We start from the raw sequence: 18,158 nt of genomic DNA, 5'->3' as shown, positions 1-18,158 counted from the left end.
GAATCGTTCCAGCGTGATTGGAGTCTTGTCTCAATTTTTGGTTTTCTATCAGACTTCCAATTCAGAAATAATTGCCTTAAACAAAAAGCTGACAACACCACTTTGCAAAGTTTCATCAGGATGCTAATATCAGCTGATCAACTCTGATATTCTGGAGGAAGCTTTGTTAAGAACATTCATTTTGTAATAGGCAATATACAAACCAAAGCTTTTAATGCTGCCTCCTCCTCTGCTGGGAGTTACTCCTACGATTTAGACAGTATTTGTTTCAAAGCATCTTCTCTTTAAACAACTAAATTATTTGGGATGAGCACATATGTGATAATGGTGCTTGTACTTAATAGACAGCCATGTAGAAATAGGCAGAGGAATGCAGGAAAGGAGCAAAACTTCAATAACTGTCGAACACTTTATTTCATATAATATATCATACCACAACAATGTGCCTGTCTTGTACTTAGTGTTTGTACTAATCTTGTTTTATTTTCGAGCTGAATGTGGAGCTGAGTTGTTAAAGCCGTGCAGATGTCAGGACTGTGCAGTAAACCAGGTAGAAAAGGCTTTTCTTTTTTGGGCAGGTGTTTAACTGACTGTGTTGTAGAGCTTGTTTTCACTCTGTGATACTCAACAGCCTCTTTCCCTCTCTCTGTGTGTGTTTTCTGCATATGACATGTACTGTGGTTAGGGTGTGAAGGATGTTCATTGCACATCTCTGTGACCTGGTGGCGTAGGCGTTGCTGCGTGTTCAAGTGCACACAAGTCCTGTTGAAACATGAATTAGGCATCAGAGTGCTCTTGTCCCTGCTGCACCTCAGCTTGTATCCATTTAGCCACTTATTATACCATCAATTAAGTGTAACTCAGAGTTGGAGTCTAGCTTAACAGTTCTGTGTTTGATTCTACAAAGCTCAGCAGTATTAATTTCAATGGAGATTAAATGTTTGAAATGAGATTTCAGGATTTGGTTTGCATTTATGTTACTAAGACTGAGGATGAAATACCACTAAAGGATGAATGTTAAAAGCAATTTGACTGAAACACATGCAAATGAATGTGAAGTAGATGTTGTCCCAAAACCATGTCATTTGTTTGACTGACAGAGAAATCTGCATCTTGATTAGACAGAGGAATGTAGGTCTGCAGTTTGAATGAAAGGACGAGTTAAAAGAAGGAAAGTAGGGAAAGGAGGAAAGAAAGGAATAGAAGTGAAGGATAGGTGGAGAAGCAAGGATGGTTAAATGAAATGAAATACTGTGGAAAGGAAAGAGGGGTGCTGATGAAGAGGAATTAAGGAAATGAGTAGCAGATCGAAGGTGCAAATGGAGGGAGGTGGAAGAAAAACAGATGCAGTGCAAGAACCCCAGTGCCTTTGATTCACACTGGTTTGATATGAGAAGAAAAGAGCAGAGGAGAGAATGAAAGTTCATCAACATTTGGCGGCAGTTGTTCTGCTGTAGGAGGAGGGTTACAGCAGTGGGCTTGTATTGACTGAGTGTAGTGACTTTGGGAATTACTTAGAAATATTTATCTTGTTCATGCTGTTATCACTTTGCTTCACCAGTCTGAAGTCAAACTTCAAAATATTAATTGTCAAGAAAACACTCATCAATACCAAAATAATTCACATACCCAGGTCAGTGACTCACTGCTGAGTTAAAATGTGCAACTTTGTAGCCATAATACCAAAACCAAGAATAGAGTTCTGTTCATTTCCAAGATGTCAGTTTTATCGTGTACTTAGATAATAATAGTTTCCTATATGTTACAGTGTAACACAGAGCACCAGAGAAAATGATCTGTCGGGTCACATGAATGATTCCAAACATGTACTGCACTCCTTTAAGACAGAAAGAAAAGATGGACGTCTTCTTAACTGTATCTAAATGCTGGGTCGGTGCCTGGTGAAGCTTTTTTGAGCTACAGTATACAGAGATGTGAACATTACATGAAGGTGTATTACTGTTATTCCTCTGATATTAGTACACAATTCACATGCATATAACTCTTCACAAGCATTTATTTTCTACGTATTTCTTTTTAATGATAGTTGGTGTTGTTGGTTGGTTATACCAGAGCCACAGAGTGTTTGGCTTCTGTTACCATGCTACTGTAAGAGAGAGGTACTTTTTTTAACATGTTGGTTTTTCTCAGTTTTATATTTTGACTATTTTATCTGGAAATTACCAGAAAAAGGTTAATTCTGCAAGTAATTTGAAATTTGCTGAAACTGGGTAAAACAAACAAGAAATTGTGATGTAGCATGGTTAAAGATTAACCATCCTGTATGTATCACTCTTTGGCTTTTGGCAGTACAGAATGAGTTGCACAAGATGAAGGTACTAACCAGAACCCTCTTTTGGAAGAGTTCTGGTACTCCTGGTTCTCCTTTTACAGAGACCAGTGAATGAAGGAACCAACTAAATAACCTCTCTGTCATAGAATTATAACATTTTCACTACACTGCTTGTATCCAAAAAAAACAAAAAAACAAAAACAAAAATCTCATTTTATACCATTGTAACAATAATAATGCTTTCTATTACTGTTTTCCTACATTTTATATATATGTATATAACATCTTTTTTGCATTAAAATCCTCATTTTAAAACAGGTTTTGCCAAAGATGTCATACTTGTTTTAAACATGTTCAGTTTTTTTAAGTTACGATGCATGCCCAGCACATCTGCTAAGGTTAATTAAATATGAGTCAGGAGAAATTATTTCCCTCATGTCCCCCATACCCTGCAAGGTGAATCATTAACATTGCCAACCCAATTTAGTCCATCATTTAAGCAGCTGATAAATTGTGCCTTTTGTGATAAGAGATAGATGTTGGCCCCAAATTAATGCAAGACTAATTATCAATTAGAAAAAGGAGATAAGGTACACTGATTGCGACGAAAAGTTTTTTGAGTTTCTCTGGCATAATGCCATCGCACTGCTAGGTCATATTCCTCCAATTAATAAGCATTTAGTCACAGTCTGTGGCTTAAGGTGCTTCTTATTTATCAGACACTATGGGTGCTGGACTCGGGCTGCAATCAGAGAAGTTAGTAGTAATGAGACACAGAGGCCAAGGGAATGTTTTATCAGTCAAGGCTTAATTAGCATATCCCAGACCTCTCGGCCAATGGGGAGAGGGAGAGGGAAGTAATTAAATTCTCCTGAGTCACTGCCAAGGTTCATTTTGTGCACAGTGTTCAGTATGGATCCACAGCCCGTGTGTAAGAGTGTGTGCGTGTGTGTATTTTCAACATCCAATGCTCTGATTAGAATGTCTATTTAAGTCCTGGTGTTTGTGTTAATGCATGTCAGAACTTAAATTAGTTACAGAGATTAATTGCAGTGCACTTGTGGACTCTTCTCACGGTCTGGATCAAACGTCACTGAAATGGAACAAATGAAAGGAGTGAGGAGGGACTGAGCGACTGCTCTGTCTACCTGACTGATATCCCTTTGTTTATGTTTGGATGGTTGCTCCCTAAATCACTGTGAAATGATACATTCCGGTTTTACCATTACATTAAAAGACTGTTGCTCTCACTGAGGATCGTCTTCACACTTTGCAGATCTGTGCACCTCTCAGCAATGTTAAGTATCATTTTGCTTCACCTAATATGGATGACTGTTAATGGCTCTTGCGACTTTCCTAAAACTCCAAATGTGCTGGACTTTTTTGGCTTGAAAGAGCAGAATGTCTGAGTAAACGAGCAGCTGATGGAGAAAGTTTTAAAACTCTCTTATCTAATAGTCTCTCAAGTGTCCCCCAACATTTGGAATTTGCTATTTTCACCAAATGAGGGCTCTGTTTGTGTGAGACATGTCACTAAGACGTAATGCTTTGACATGTAATCTGTTCAGATTATGACTAACGCTGCAGTAAAATCCTGATTGGCCTCATGCTGGTTCATTCGTGGACTGATGCTGCATTTGAGAGGCTGTTAAACTGGCTGGTTGATTCACTGACTGACTCTATGAAATAGTCACTGACTGACTGAATATGTAATTGCTCCAACCTCCCTCCCATGGCAGGTTTGGCATGCTGTAATTATTAGCAGTTATTATTAGTAGTTTTAATAAGCATTGGAAGCCATTGTAATTAGGATTTCCTATTATGAGTGGGTGCCAGTTTGTGGACGTGTGAGTGAGTGTGTGTGCATGTGTGTGTGTATGTATATGTATGTGTGTGTCTACTTGGCAAGGTATTGTTCAGTCGTAGCTATTATTGGCAGCCCGGCAGCCTGCGTTTTGTTCCTATGACTTCTTATTGTTTTTCATGTACACACTGCGTTTGAACGGCGTCCTTGGAACTGCCAGACCTCCCAAAACCCTCATTAATTCTAGTCAATTTATGATCTTGTTTTCCCTATGTCTGAATATTCATGATTCAAGGCTGATGAACACAGATCATATGGGGAGGTTTCTTGTTTGTTTTCATTCATTTGTTTTTTGTTTGTTTGTCTTTTAAAACACAATCACATGCACACATCCATTGTAATCACATTAATACAAATGTACCCCCAGCTTGTTTGTTACCTCTGTCTAAAACCCATCTAAAAACTGTGCACTTCAGTACAGTATGAATCAGCACTGATAGCAGAAGTGATGCAGAAGGCCAAATGTCAGTTTTCCATTAAGTCATCAGATGTAAAATACAGGAAATACCATACTTTGGGTGGGGTTCTTTTAAAGTTTTATGAGATTCTGCTAAAGTAGCAGAGGGGAACTTTAGGTCTCTTGGTAATTCACAAGTAAAAAGACAAAAAAGGAGAAAAAACAGAGATACTTACCACTTTCCAGCTGTTTCTAACATTTCACAGCCCTCTCAGGGGTCATGACACCCAGGTTTGGAGCCACTGTTCTAGTGTAAATGAATCCTTTGAAATGTAGATACAACCTCACCTCAGGCGTGGGAACATGGGAACAAACCAGTGACCACATTCTAAAAGTAGAGAGAGCAGAAGTTGAAGTGTTAATTACAGCAAATTCAGTTTTGTGCATGTGTGTGTGTGTGTGTGTGTGTGAGGCCAAAGATTCACATCCTGACAGGGTCATGGACAGTGTATTAAGAACACTGAGTGTGTCCTATTAAGTGTTTGTCTGTAAAAATTACATTTCCTCTGTCCCCTGTGCACAGTAATGACTTGTGGTAAACTCCACTGGCAGCTGTTTCCCCTTTCACCATCCCACACACACACACACACACACACACACACACACACACACTCACTCACTCACAATGATAACATTGAGGCATCTTGCTAACACACAAACTCGCGTTGTCTGTCTTGCCGGATCCTCCGGCCCTGGCTTTGTGTGCCAGGCTCAATCCACATTACTTGGCCACACTTGTTCTGACTTCTTGGGGTGTGTGTGTGTTTGTGTGTTCTGCTGTGTTCGGCTGCTTGCCAGCATTGTCTCATGATGTGAGTTCAACTTGAGACTTCCAGGAGTAGACACAAACTGAGTTCAGACATTCACATTCAGCCACACACTCAAACAAACACATAAGTCAGTAAAATATTATTTATCTATTTTTTTTGACCCAAATACAAAGACTAGTAGCATTGTTGCTATCTCCATTTAAGGCAGTTGAAGTGGTTGGACCTGGAGGAATACACCACAGCTTCATGTGGGTCCACAAAGCTCACATAAACAGAGAAAATAAACTGCAGAAAACCACAATACAGATTTTTTGTGCTCGGATTACCACATACCTCCAGAATTTCAGTTTTGTGCAGTTTGTTCAGTTACTCAATGTGCATACATATAAAATCCAACACTTGTGCATGAGCTCCTCATCTTCAGAAAAGACACACAAACAGACATAATCCTTCACTGCTACAGTGTTTAGTTTGTCAGGAGAGGATGATGAAAGGAGAAAAGACAACCGTCAGAGAGAGAGAACAGGGCTACTGCTGCTTTTTGCCGAAAAGGAAATGAAGTTGCTGTGTTCGCCTCAGTAGTTGTCTGCTTTTCTTTCATCTTTTCTCCTCATTGCCTCAGCAAAGTTACAAACCACCACACAAACCTCACTCATCTTTTCATAACTGTGATTCTCTTGTCTGTTTTTATTCATATTTTCCCATCACACTTTTTTTTCTCACATGCATCTTTCTAAACTTTGTCTGACCTTGTTACGTAATGACAGGGAAATGAAAATGTGGTTTTGTGTTTTGTGTTTTCTGCCTCTGGAATCTTTTCAAGAAATGACAAAAATGGCCCCATTTTCCAAGAATGCTAATACAGTAACTCACTGAAAGTTTCCAATGGAGTCAGACTCCGTGGTCACACGAGCTAACATGACCTTTCAATTAGAGAAAGAAAATGTGGAATTGTGAAGCTGTCACTCAGCAGCTGTGACAGCACTGGCATTGTTTTATCTGAATTCTTTCTTTTTTTGTGAATAATATTTAGTTCTCTAAAAATAATTACAACAGAATAAGCTGGAAAGAAAACCAAATCATACAGAAATGACCAGCCTCACTAATTACACAAGTGACCTGTTAATTTATTTATAGAGCACATTTAAAATAACAAATGGTGACCAAAGTTACAGTCAGACAAACACACAAAAAGTACATAATGATGAAACGCTAAAAACAGGAAAGATTCTATTAACCTTAAACCTCACAAGTTTGTTTTAACTTAGGTGGAAGGATCACATGTTGAAAAATACCTCATTTACATTCCCCATTAGATACAGCACCTGAAACACTGCAGCTTTTCTGTTAACGTGACATTTTAGAAAGGCAGAGTTTATTTAACCCAATTCAACATTTTTTTATCTACCCTTGCCCTAGATCAGTTCCAACTGATCCAAGGGTACCAACTCTCTAATTTTTTGTTGAACATGCAGGTCCCTTGGGACAAATGGTGGCTCTGGAATTTCAGGTGCCGAATGTGAGAGTTCAAGCCCAACAAGGTACTTTTAATATAATGTTTTTCCCTATCTCTGTCTCCTCTTGGTTTGTGTCTCTTTCCTGTCGACTCTACAGTAAACCCCCAAGAATATGAAGAAAAAAGAATCTACAGGTCTGTAGAAATTGTCAAAGAACATGAATAATAGTAGTATTAGTTATCAAAATGCAGCAAATTACAAGCATCTGTTTTCTCATGTTTTTGATGATTATGTGCTCCAACAAAAACTATATAACAAAAAAGGTTATATACAAAACCTGACACCTCTAATGCTAAACTGTCATTTAAACTTTTACTTTTTAACAGAATTTGTTTCTGTACCAAGGTACACGATGTGAAAGGTTCTCCTTGTACTTTTGATGTTGTCATGTTCCAAGTAAAACACTGTCATCTTGATCTTTCTGTCCTGACATTCATTCATTTTGTCTTTCAGCAACATGAGCTGTAGCTCATAGAGGCCAGAGTGATGTAGGCTGTAGACCAACAAGTCCTCCGTCTGTAGGAGCATAACAGTGGCTGTCATGGTAACAATAAGCAACACATAGTTAAGGTTATGGAAAGGTCACACTAGGTTTAGGCACAAAATCTACTCAGTTAAGGAAAAGACTGTGGTTTAAAAAGAAACAATGCTAACCAATGGTTTCACACAGGAAACAAACAGTGATTCCTGAAATCCTGAATCGACCCATCCATCCACCACAGCCTCCTACTAAACTGGACTTTCTTGCTCCAACTACGTCACCTGACGTCCTCCTTTGATCCGACCATATGCCTGCTAGTCACCTAACAATGAAATATAACCATTAATGCTCAATACAAAGTCTAGTTGATCAATTCTGTGTTTGAAAGGAGACATTACTGAATAGCTTTTTGAATTAACTGTATTAATTTTATGATACTGCACCACCAAACAAGGTTTGAGGACTTTCTTTCCCTAGATTTAGCCTCTTGGGTGATGCTTACTCACAGACTATGTACAGACCCAAAGAGAGGCCAACAAATTGTTAGGTTTAAATGAAAGATTGCTAAAGTGGGTCAGGCTTGTTAAACACCACTGAAAGGAAAGTTATTGCAGAACCTGAGAACCTTAATTCGGGACATTTAAACAAACTTGCGATTTAAAACTGTGTGGATAAATAGAAAGAACTACAGGAAGGGGAAAAATACTGTTTTTGATAAACAAAGTAGAAGATTTTCTGTTATTTCTGACACAAACACACAAATTCTTATACAACCACAAGGAGCTTTCAGCCTATATACACACACCCAAATCACACACAGTTACAGTCAGTCACAGGGATGGGACCAGCATGACATGAGCAATTATAATCTTCCAAAAATACATCTCCCTCTTTACACAATCCCTGTCCGAGCTAATAGACTTGGTTGTTGAGGATTTGTGTTCAAATAGCTTGAGGGAAGGAAGCAGGATAAGGGACAGTGAAAGAGAGAGAGGATATAAACTTACATGCACAAATATACGCCTGTTTAGCTTCTAATCCTGAGCTAGCGATTTGCAGTGAACAGGAAAAACTCATACAGTCTGCTCCTTGATTGTCTCTTTTCCTGTTATGTTCTTCAAGTACAGATTGCTGCACAGTTCATTTCTGTGCAGGTCAGTTAGAAAAGGAATGACAGACTAACAGCCATGTCATGTTTTCTTCCAAGACAAGATATTGGAGAAAGGAAAACACTGAAACGGATAAATACGTGTGAAATAGAAGGAATGATTCTGTCGAAACGTTTCACCTCAAAACCCTGAGGAGACACAAAGGGAGACTTTAGAGGAAAAGAAAGAGGGATGAGTTTTTTTCCCAGCAGAGGGGCACACAAGGACAGAGAGCTAGAAGATGACAGGAGAATGAAAGATGAAGATAAGTGGCGAGAAAAGGAAATTGCACACTTGTTTTTGTTTCTCTGTATTATGCAGTTAGACCACCAATCTATCATCTCTTCTGCTTTTATTAGTTTTATTAAGAAATTCATGCAACAAGCGATAATAAATCACACTGTGGATTTAATCTGATGCCAATTCTGAAATTATGAGCTATGAGTGGCACTTAATTTTGGTCCAGCATTGTTCCCTGTTTTTCAGTGGGAATACCTTTAGCTGCACTGAGGATCTGGTATCACTACTTTAATTCAGGTCTTTTCTTCGCCACTTTTCTTAGTTGTATACAGACATATGCACTTCCAACAGAGATCATAAATATGTTGAACTTATCATTACATTATATACTTATCATTGTCATTACACAACATTATCACTACATAGCCTACATCGGCATTAACACCTGTTTGTTTGCAATTCCAGAGCAAACATTGCAAGTTATTAAATTAGTCAGTACCTTCTTTAAACTTCAATATATGTGCATGTGCATGCAATATTTCCAGCTCCATTGGAATGGAATGGATCATCTGCCCTTTATATACCCACTACATTAAAGCTCCATTGACGATGGCTTTTTAATGTTCAGTGAATGTGTGCAGGGAGAAAGAGTCAGAGTGGATTTAACTCTTATAACTTGCTCTAGAACCAAAGTTTAGTCTGAGTTTGTTAAACCTGCTTTCTTGATCAGGCCATCATGCCATCACTCCACTGCTCCAAATACTCCAGATGGCCAGTACGGTTCTGCTTATGAGTCTCATTTGGTACCAGTTTGTTGGTAGTGCCATAAGCTGAGCTTCTCATGACTGAGTGCCATGTGCTGGCATGGAGAACTGGTGGACAGATTCTCTACTAAAGCCCATTTTATCCTCTGGAAGGCTGTGCTGAAGCAGGAAGGGCAGAGAGAAGTAGATGGATGGAGAGTGAGAGAGGGGTTTATCAGGTCAGGACCCTCCAAATGTCACCCATTTTCCTCTCTCCATTTATCTTACTGGAACTCTCTTCTTGCTCTCTCTGTCTGTATCAGATCCATTTTTCTCAACCAAATGGTAAAAATTCTACCATGCACAATATGTCAAACAAATGCATTTAGCAAGTAAATCAAAGCAAACAAAGGGCAGTTTTAGAGACACTTAGATGATCTGTCTTATATCCAGCCTTAGGGTCATGTGATCAGTGCCTGGATTGTTGTCCAGGAAACTGTTTGGAGAGTGAGTGAAGGATGAAAGGAAGAGTTAAACATGGATAAAGGAGTTAAAAAGGATAAAGAGTGCAACAGGATGAGGATTAGCTGTTGATTTCTCCACGTTTGTTCCAAGCCTTTGTGTTTGTTTCTTGGTCTTTGGGAGACTGTAGATGTTTTCCACAAAAGCTGTAAAATTATTCATCCATGGAACAGTACAGAAGGTAACAGTAACAATACTTCATGATTTGGTACAAAATTCCAACAGCATGATAAGTTGACTTCACTGACATTTTTTTCCTTGTTAGGCATTGACTTCTAACCAGTAGTGGTCACACTAACCAGGCGTGGGCTACTTCTTACCTCTGAGCTCATACTCCCACTACCTCCACTGACTTCATTAGCTTGGTTCTCAGACATTCCTGCTGACTCACACACACACACACCTAATAACACACACTGCTGTCCTTTTGGCAGCCCCATTTTATGGAGTTACTTTCCTATCTTTATTCAGGAGTGTCATCATTAAGTTTGAGAGCATTATTTCTTTATTTCATGTTCAGTTTTTGCAATGCTTTCCTTCAAAATCTCCTCTCTGTTCCACTGTTCCAGCTCAGATTTCCTCTGTTCCTGCTCAAAAACTGTTTACTTAAATGCATTTTGTTTTAGGGTAATGTTTCATAACTCCCACCATAACAGTTTTCTTCAGGGTATTTTAAATCTGTAAGTCATTTACCTTATATGTGATAGCTTATGTGATCTGTGCAGTGTCTTATCTGTACAGCCTATGGTGACTTAAGTTCATTAAACCTGTCATCCATTCAAAACAACCACATTTATTTATTTCCTTTAACTGTCTCAGTGTGGTAAATCCTCAACATGTGGAAGCAAATGGAGCTGGTCATGGTGCTGAAGTTGGACCTGCAGTACCTCCACCTGAAGTTCCCGGGGATGCTGATCATCTTCTCCTCCGTCGCCCACAGGCACCAGTGGAGGACTGCTAACCTGGGACAGTTAAATAAATTGAGTAAAAAAGTATATTTCAGACCCTTAAACCCACTATCAGGAGCAATAAAACTGCTGTAACTAACTACAGTATACAAACGTTACAGGAACAGGCTCATTAGCTTGGTCATTATAAATGACATGTGGCTCATGTTTTCATGTTTTCTCATTTTTTTCAATATTAAATACAATTTGCTATTTAATAGTATCTTAAATAAATGCATGGATGAATAGCATTTATTTATCCTGAATGTTGCTATGGCGAACACAGAACAAATAGACAAAAGTGTTATTAATAACACAGGAAATTATGCATAACTCTAGCACTGCACAAATGGAGATGCCATATGAATATGCCTGTCAATATAAAAAGTTATGAAATTATTTGTAAATTCTTAGTAATATCTGCCAAGTCATAGTTAATTGTCACATACACGATCCCTTTCTTATTTTAAAAAAAATCCATAACACAGCTTAAACTCCAGTGATAAGTTAATGCTCAACATGAATTAACCATGCTATTAACAACGTTACCGTGGATAATACGTCCATGTTTATGCCGCATAATGCGGAAGTTAACCCGGAAGCCAGAACCCTTCTTGCTTTCTCATGCGCCTAGCGAGCAACTCTGATAGGATTGAATGGGCGCCATTTTCGATCCAGTATCCAGCTCTAATAATACCAGATTGTATAATACATCAACTTCTCTCTTCACGATAGATGTATTTTAAGACTAATCAGAGGCGATTGCTAGGCGGACCAGAACAAGTCGGCCAATCAGCGGTTTTCTGCCAAGCTGACGTATGTCGTCATTGTCCGCGACGTCCCTCGTCATTGGCCATGTCCTTTGGGAGGAGCTCAGAGAGGCGGAGAAACGGAGTCGGAAAACAGATTTAAACCAAGTCTGAAACATTACCTCTGTTTGCCAGTACTGTGAGTAAACGCCGTTACCAGAGAGATCTGGATGCTAAAACAAACTCTGGAGCTGCTTTTTTGTCGAGCATGAGTGAGACTGGAGGCTGAACACATGTGGCACAAAGGTAAAGCAAACAGTTGGCGGCGGCTAGTGTTAGCATGAACATTGTCGGAGAGCATTAGCATTACCTTGTAATGATATCGTTTATAGAAGGTATGCAGGTGACGTCAAGCTAGCATTAGCTTCGAGCGTTAGCACTAGCCTTATAATTTTATTATGTAGTTGGGGCTTCATTTCCTCTTTATTGTCGTTTTTATCTGCATGGGTTAACGTTTGTTTGTGTTTCTGTGACTAAAGCATCCCTGATATGAGTTGTGGAGGGTAGTAACTGCTTCATAGTCAGTTTATCTGTTTACACCTCCATTTCCATCTCTTTATAATTACTTTGCATACATTGTACTGCTTCTTTTTGTGCTCTATCTTGGTCATTTTAAGCCAGTTTATGGTGCTCGATGTGATCATTTTGTGTCTGTTTGTGGTTGTTTTGCATTCTTATTGTGTCTGTGTAGTTTTGTGTGTTCCAGGCAATGTTCCCTCTAAGCTGCGCGCCTGCGCAATCGCGCACCGCTCCCGCTTTCTCCGCGCACGGCAAAGCTATGTAGCGCATAAAATTACAGTGTGTGACAGTGTGCACGTCTGATGTTCCTCACAGTGGTCCAAGGAATTCTCAGGGAGTTTGTGTGTATGCTCAGACACATGAAAAATTAGGGGGAACATTGGTTCCAGGTCATTTAACATTTCTTTGTGGCCATTTTGTGTTTCAGTGTGGCAGCTAAGTATCTCATTGTGATCGTGTTTCTACCCAGTTTGTTGTCTCTGTCGTTTTGAGTGTCTTTGTAGCTTTGTGGTAGCACTCTGTCCATACCATCCACTGATCCCCCATTGTGTATATTATTGCTTAGAAATTTGTTTGTGGTGACTTGAAACTTTATTGAGCTCAGTTTTGTGTAAATTGATTTTAACTCTGTGCTCCTCCACAAGGTTTAAGCCTCAAGAGTAGGTCACAATGTATGAGCTGAGAATACTGTTAAAAAATTGCTTTTCTCTCTTAGATCAGTAAAGTCAAGGTTCTAGTGTTTAGTTTTCAGTGTTGTATTCTTCTACACTGTTCAGGTTTTGGAAGTGAACTATTCTTTATTAATGACGTTATTTGTTAAGTCTTGTACTTGTGTTTTCCAGGTTTACTGGTTCAGCTGCTGCAGCCTGGTCAGTAACCCCAGCTCTCACCCTACAAATTAAACAGGTACGTGTCCTAAAGATTTACCCAATCTGAAAAAATGTGTTGATGAGCTGAATTATCAATGTTAGTAACAGTTTTATTTTTTAAATCCCTGGTATTTAATGAGTTTGGTTTGAATATAATAATATCTGATTAATAATGTCTTTAAATTTTCAGAAAATAGTACTAGTTGTAATCATTTTTGTTTTAGTTGCAAGTTAATTTTCTCCCTGTAATTAAAAATACCACAAGTTAAAACCTTGCTTTCAAAAATTTATCTGAGTAAAAGTTTTTATTATACAATTCACAATAATATATATGATTCCTCCAGTGATCAGTAACAATAAATATTTGGGAAAAAGTTAAAATGATTATCTAAGATTTAAGATAATCATTACAGTTCACTTTTTCCCAAATATTTATTGTTATTGATTCTTAAAGATTTGGTGCTTTTTCTTATCATATGTGACAGTAAACAGCCCATTTTCTGAGATACTCCTCGACCGTTTGGAAAATGTTCGGGGTCACCTGTAATGTTGAATATTTATGTTTGTTTTGGGGTTAAACTGTTGAGGAATTGGTAGGAGTGTATTGATTATTTTCCTTTGTATGTTTCTCTCTTTATTTGCTCCAGGTGTCACCACTTCACTATCACAGAGTCTTTGTATAATGAAGAAGTTCTTTGAGACCAGGATTGAGAACTCCAGGTAATTCACAAACTGCTGTACATCAACTGTCTAACACAGAGCATTGACATTAAATTCTATATTTTCAATAACTGATCTGAAGTCTGAATACTTATATTTGTCACAATAAGACTTCATTTGTTATTAAAGTTTATTTGCATAGTTTGTGAATGTACAGTTCAAAGTAAATGAAGAATTTAAAGATCAGCTCCCTGTCTCTCCCAATCTCTTTGTCTCTCTCCCTTTCCCTCTCTCTTTCTTCCTCTCTCTCGCTCTCTCTCTCTCTCTCTCATTAGTACAGTAAATCATACAAATGTGAAGAAGTTATTCAGTTCAGTGTCACACTAGAAACACTGTAGTCTAAGGCATAAAAATGGCTTTTCATAAATGTAGTGGTTCAGCTGTAATGTAGAATATTTCTCTGTGTTTCATGGTTAAATTGTTGATGAGGAATAGGTAGTAGTGCACTGCTCATTTTCCTTTGTATGTTTCTCTTTGATTTCCTCCAGGTGTCACCACTTCATCCACAACATCATCCATGATCGCAGACACGTCGTCCATGATTGGAGAGACATTGAGGAAGAGGGAGACATTGTCCACAGTCAGACACATTGTCCCTGATCGCAGAGACCTTGTCAAAGACGAGAGAGATGTTGTCCATGATGTCGGAAGATATTATTGGTCCCCGATAAGTCAGCATCCCCGGCGTTCATTGAGACATTGTCGATGATCACAGAGACACCATCTAGGATCTCAGAGACATCGTCCACGACCACTAAGACATTGCCCATAATTGCAGAGACTTTGTCCATAATCACAGAGACATTGTCCGCGATTACAGAGAGTCTTCGTACAATGAAGAAGTTCTTTAAGACCAGGACAGAGGCCTCCAGGTAATTCATTAACAGCTTTACATCAGCTGTCCAACACAGAGCACTGACATTAAATTGTTTATGTTCAGTATTCAATATATCAGAAAAGTGTAATCGTAGAAGTAATTGATCATTTTCTTTTGTATGTTTCTCTTTGATTGCCTCAGGTGTCACCACTTCATCCACGACACAATCACAGAGACATCGTCCATGATCACAGAGACTTCGTCCAAACCTTGGTATTTAATGAATTTAGTACTGAATATAAGAAGAACTGATTAATCATATCTATTAAATCAGAAAATGTACTAACTGTAATCGCTCAGAGCTCAAGGTGACGTTTTCAAGACATCTGAAAAGTTTTGCTTAATCAGCGTTAACTATACTATGACATCTTTTGACCATTTTTGACACCTTACTATGACATTTTTTGATGGTTAACTATATTGTGACATTTTCTGACCCTTTTTGAAGCCTTACTATACTATGACATTTTTTAATCGTTTTTGATGCCTAACTATATTACAACATTTATTTTGCAGTTTTCTTAAAGATTTGATGCTTTTTCTTGTTATATGTGACAGTAATCAGCCCATTTCCTGAGGCACCCTGTAACGTTTGAAAAATGCTCTGGGTCGCTTGTAATGTTGAATATTTGTGTGTTTTGGGGTGTTTTTTTGATGAGGATGAGGAATTGGTAGTAGTGTATTAATCATTTTCCTTTGTATGTTTCTCTCTCCAGGTTTCACCATGAAGAAGTTCTTTGAGACGAGGACTGAGCCCTCCAGGTAATTCACAAACAGCTTTACATCAACTGTCCAACACAGATCATTGACATTAAATTGTATATCTTCAGTAATTGATAATAATAATAACAATTGAATAGTTTGATTTGTCACAAAAAGACTTCATTCATTATTAAAATGTATTTGCATTGTTCATGAGTGTAGAGCTCAAAGTAAATGAAGATGATGAATTTAAACATCAGCTCTCTCCCTCTTTCTTTGTCTCTCTCCCTTTCCCTCTCTCCCTCTGTCTCCCCCTCTCTCTCTCTCTCTCTTCCTCATTAGTGCAGTAAATCATAAAAGTGTGAAGAACCTATTCAGTTCAGTGTCACATGAGAAACACTGGAGTATGAGGCATAAAAATGTTTTTCTTAAATGTAGTGGTTCAGCTGTAATGTAGCATATTTCTCTGTGTTTTCATGGTTAAACTGTTGATGAGGAATAGGTAGTAGTGCACTGCTCATTTTCCTTTGTATGTTTCTCTTTGATTTCCTCCAGGTGTCACCACTTCATCCACGACATCATCCACAATTGCCAAGACGTCCACGATCAGAGACATTGTCCACGATTGGAGAGACATAGTCAAAAATCACAGTGACCGAGTTCCCCGATTTGAAAGCATCGTCCACAATCAGAGTGAGATGATCATAGAGACATTGTCCATAATCTTAGAAACACTGTCTGCGATCACAGAGATGTAGTCCATCGCTGAGGTGTTGTCCATGATCACATCTTCATACAATTAAGAAGTTCTTTGAGACCAGGACAGAGGTCTCCAGGTAATTCACAAACAGCTTCACATCAACTGTCCAACACAGAGCACTGACATTAAATTGTTTATGGTCAGTATTCAGTATATCAGAAAATTGTAACTTTTTTTTTTAACCATTTTTAATGCTTGACTATATGACATGTTTTGGCCGTTTTTGACGCCTTACCATACTATGACCTTTGTATGAGCATTTTTGATGCCTTACCTGTCATGCGGCTTCAGACAAAGGAACTGTCTTAAAGCAGCCATCTTACCTTTGCTTTCCACAGATACCCATATTCACACAGTCACACAACAGTGTTTGTGGGTTAGGTTAGATTTTATCAATTAATTTAAATGTTTTTGCTATTTCAAACAGTGCAATATCAGCACTCAAATCCAATCTATTACTGAGTACATAGTCCTGTTATATTGTTGTTAATAATATTTATAATATTGTTATATTAGTATCTTTTTTTTATATCTTGACTTGTTTGTATCATGCCCGTTTCTATTTTACTCAAATAAATAATTCTGACCACTGAATACTTTTGCTAGTCTGTTTAACATCATAGTTAATATTTTCATCCTGATGCCACTTGTAGCCAGAGATTACGATTAGTATTAATGCTTTTAACTACTTTTAGCCAGGGGTTAGGGTTGCAGCTTTTAACCAGAGGTTAGGGTTAGGGTTAAGGCTTTAAGTGTAGCTAGTGGTTAGGGTTAGGTTTACAGTTTTTTTAGCCACTTCTGGATGGAGGTTAGGGTTAGAGCATTTTTGCCACTTTTAACCAGAGGTTAGGGTTAGGGTTACAACTTTTAGCCACCTATAGCTGGAGATCAGGGTTAGGATTAGGGTTGCATGTTTCTTCAGCCACTTCTAGCTGGAGGTTAGGGTTAGGGTTACGGCTTTTTTGCCACTTTTAGTCAGAGGTTAGGGTTAGGGTTAAGGCTTTTAGCCACTTGTAGCTGGAGGTTAGGGTTAGAGCTTTTTTGCCACTTTTAACCAGAGGTTAGGGTTAAGGCTTTAAGCCACTTGTAGCTAGTGGTTAGGGTTAGGTTTACAGTTTTTTTAGCCACTTCTGGATGGAGGTTAGGGTTAGAGCATTTTTGCCACTTTTAACCAGAGGTTAGGGTTAGGGTTACAACTTTTAGCCACCTATAGCTGGAGATCAGGGTTAGGATTAGGGTTGTATGTTTCTTCAGCCACTTCTAGCTGGAGGTTAGGGTTAGGGTTAGTGCTTTTTTGCCACTTTTAACCAGAGGTTAGGGTTAGGGTTAAGGCTTTAAGCCACTTGTAGCTAGTGGTTAGGGTTAGGTTTACAGTTTTTTTAGCCACTTCTGGATGGAGGTTAGGGTTAGAGCATTTTTGCCACTTTTAACCAGAGGTTAGGGTTAGGGTTACAACTTTTAGCCACCTATAGCTGGAGATCAGGGTTAGGATTAGGGTTGCATGTTTCTTCAGCCACTTCTAGCTGGAGGTTAGGGTTAGGGTTACGGCTTTTTTGCCACTTTTAGTCAGAGGTTAGGGTTAGGGTTACAGCTTTTAGCCACTTGTAGCTAGTGGTTAGGGTTAGAGCTTTTTAGCCACTTTTAACCAGAGGTTAGGGTTAGGGTTAAGGCTTTTAGCCACTTGTAGCTAGTGGTTAGGGTTAGAGCTTTTTAGCCACTTTTAACCAGAGGTTAGGGTTAGGGTTAAGGCTTTAAGCCACTTGTAGCTAGTGGTTAGGGTTAGGTTTACAGTTTTTTTAGCCACTTCTGGATGGAGGTTAGGGTTAGAGCATTTTTGCCACTTTTAACCAGAGGTTAGGGTTAGGGTTACAACTTTTAGCCACCTATAGCTGGAGATCAGGGTTAGGATTAGGGTTGCAT

General features: G+C 38.6%; 1 long non-coding RNA gene across 3 annotated transcripts in view; it reads left to right on the top strand.

Annotated features, from left to right (window-relative positions):
• Positions 1–16,819, top strand: part of LOC108888056 (uncharacterized) — a 24,875-nt gene extending 8,056 nt beyond the window's left edge. The window contains exons 1-7 of one of the 3 annotated variants that reach the window (XR_007813069.1): positions 7,374–7,445; positions 10,855–13,216; positions 13,827–13,899; positions 14,388–14,771; positions 14,918–14,989; positions 15,493–15,538; positions 16,034–16,819. This is a non-coding gene — a long non-coding RNA (uncharacterized LOC108888056). Of the gene's footprint in view, positions 1–7,373; positions 7,446–10,854; positions 13,217–13,826; positions 13,900–14,387; positions 14,772–14,917; positions 14,990–15,492; positions 15,539–16,033 lie in introns of those variants that run through there. The other 2 variants (XR_007813070.1, XR_007813068.1) reach the window with 2 other exon arrangements.
• The last annotated feature ends 1,339 nt before the right edge of the window (positions 16,820–18,158 follow it).

The sequence above is a fragment of the Lates calcarifer genome, linkage group LG1, assembly GCF_001640805.2.
Source record: "Lates calcarifer isolate ASB-BC8 linkage group LG1, TLL_Latcal_v3, whole genome shotgun sequence".
Lineage (NCBI taxonomy): Eukaryota > Metazoa > Chordata > Actinopteri > Centropomidae > Lates > Lates calcarifer.
This window is presented reverse-complemented; position numbering and strand designations above follow the sequence as displayed.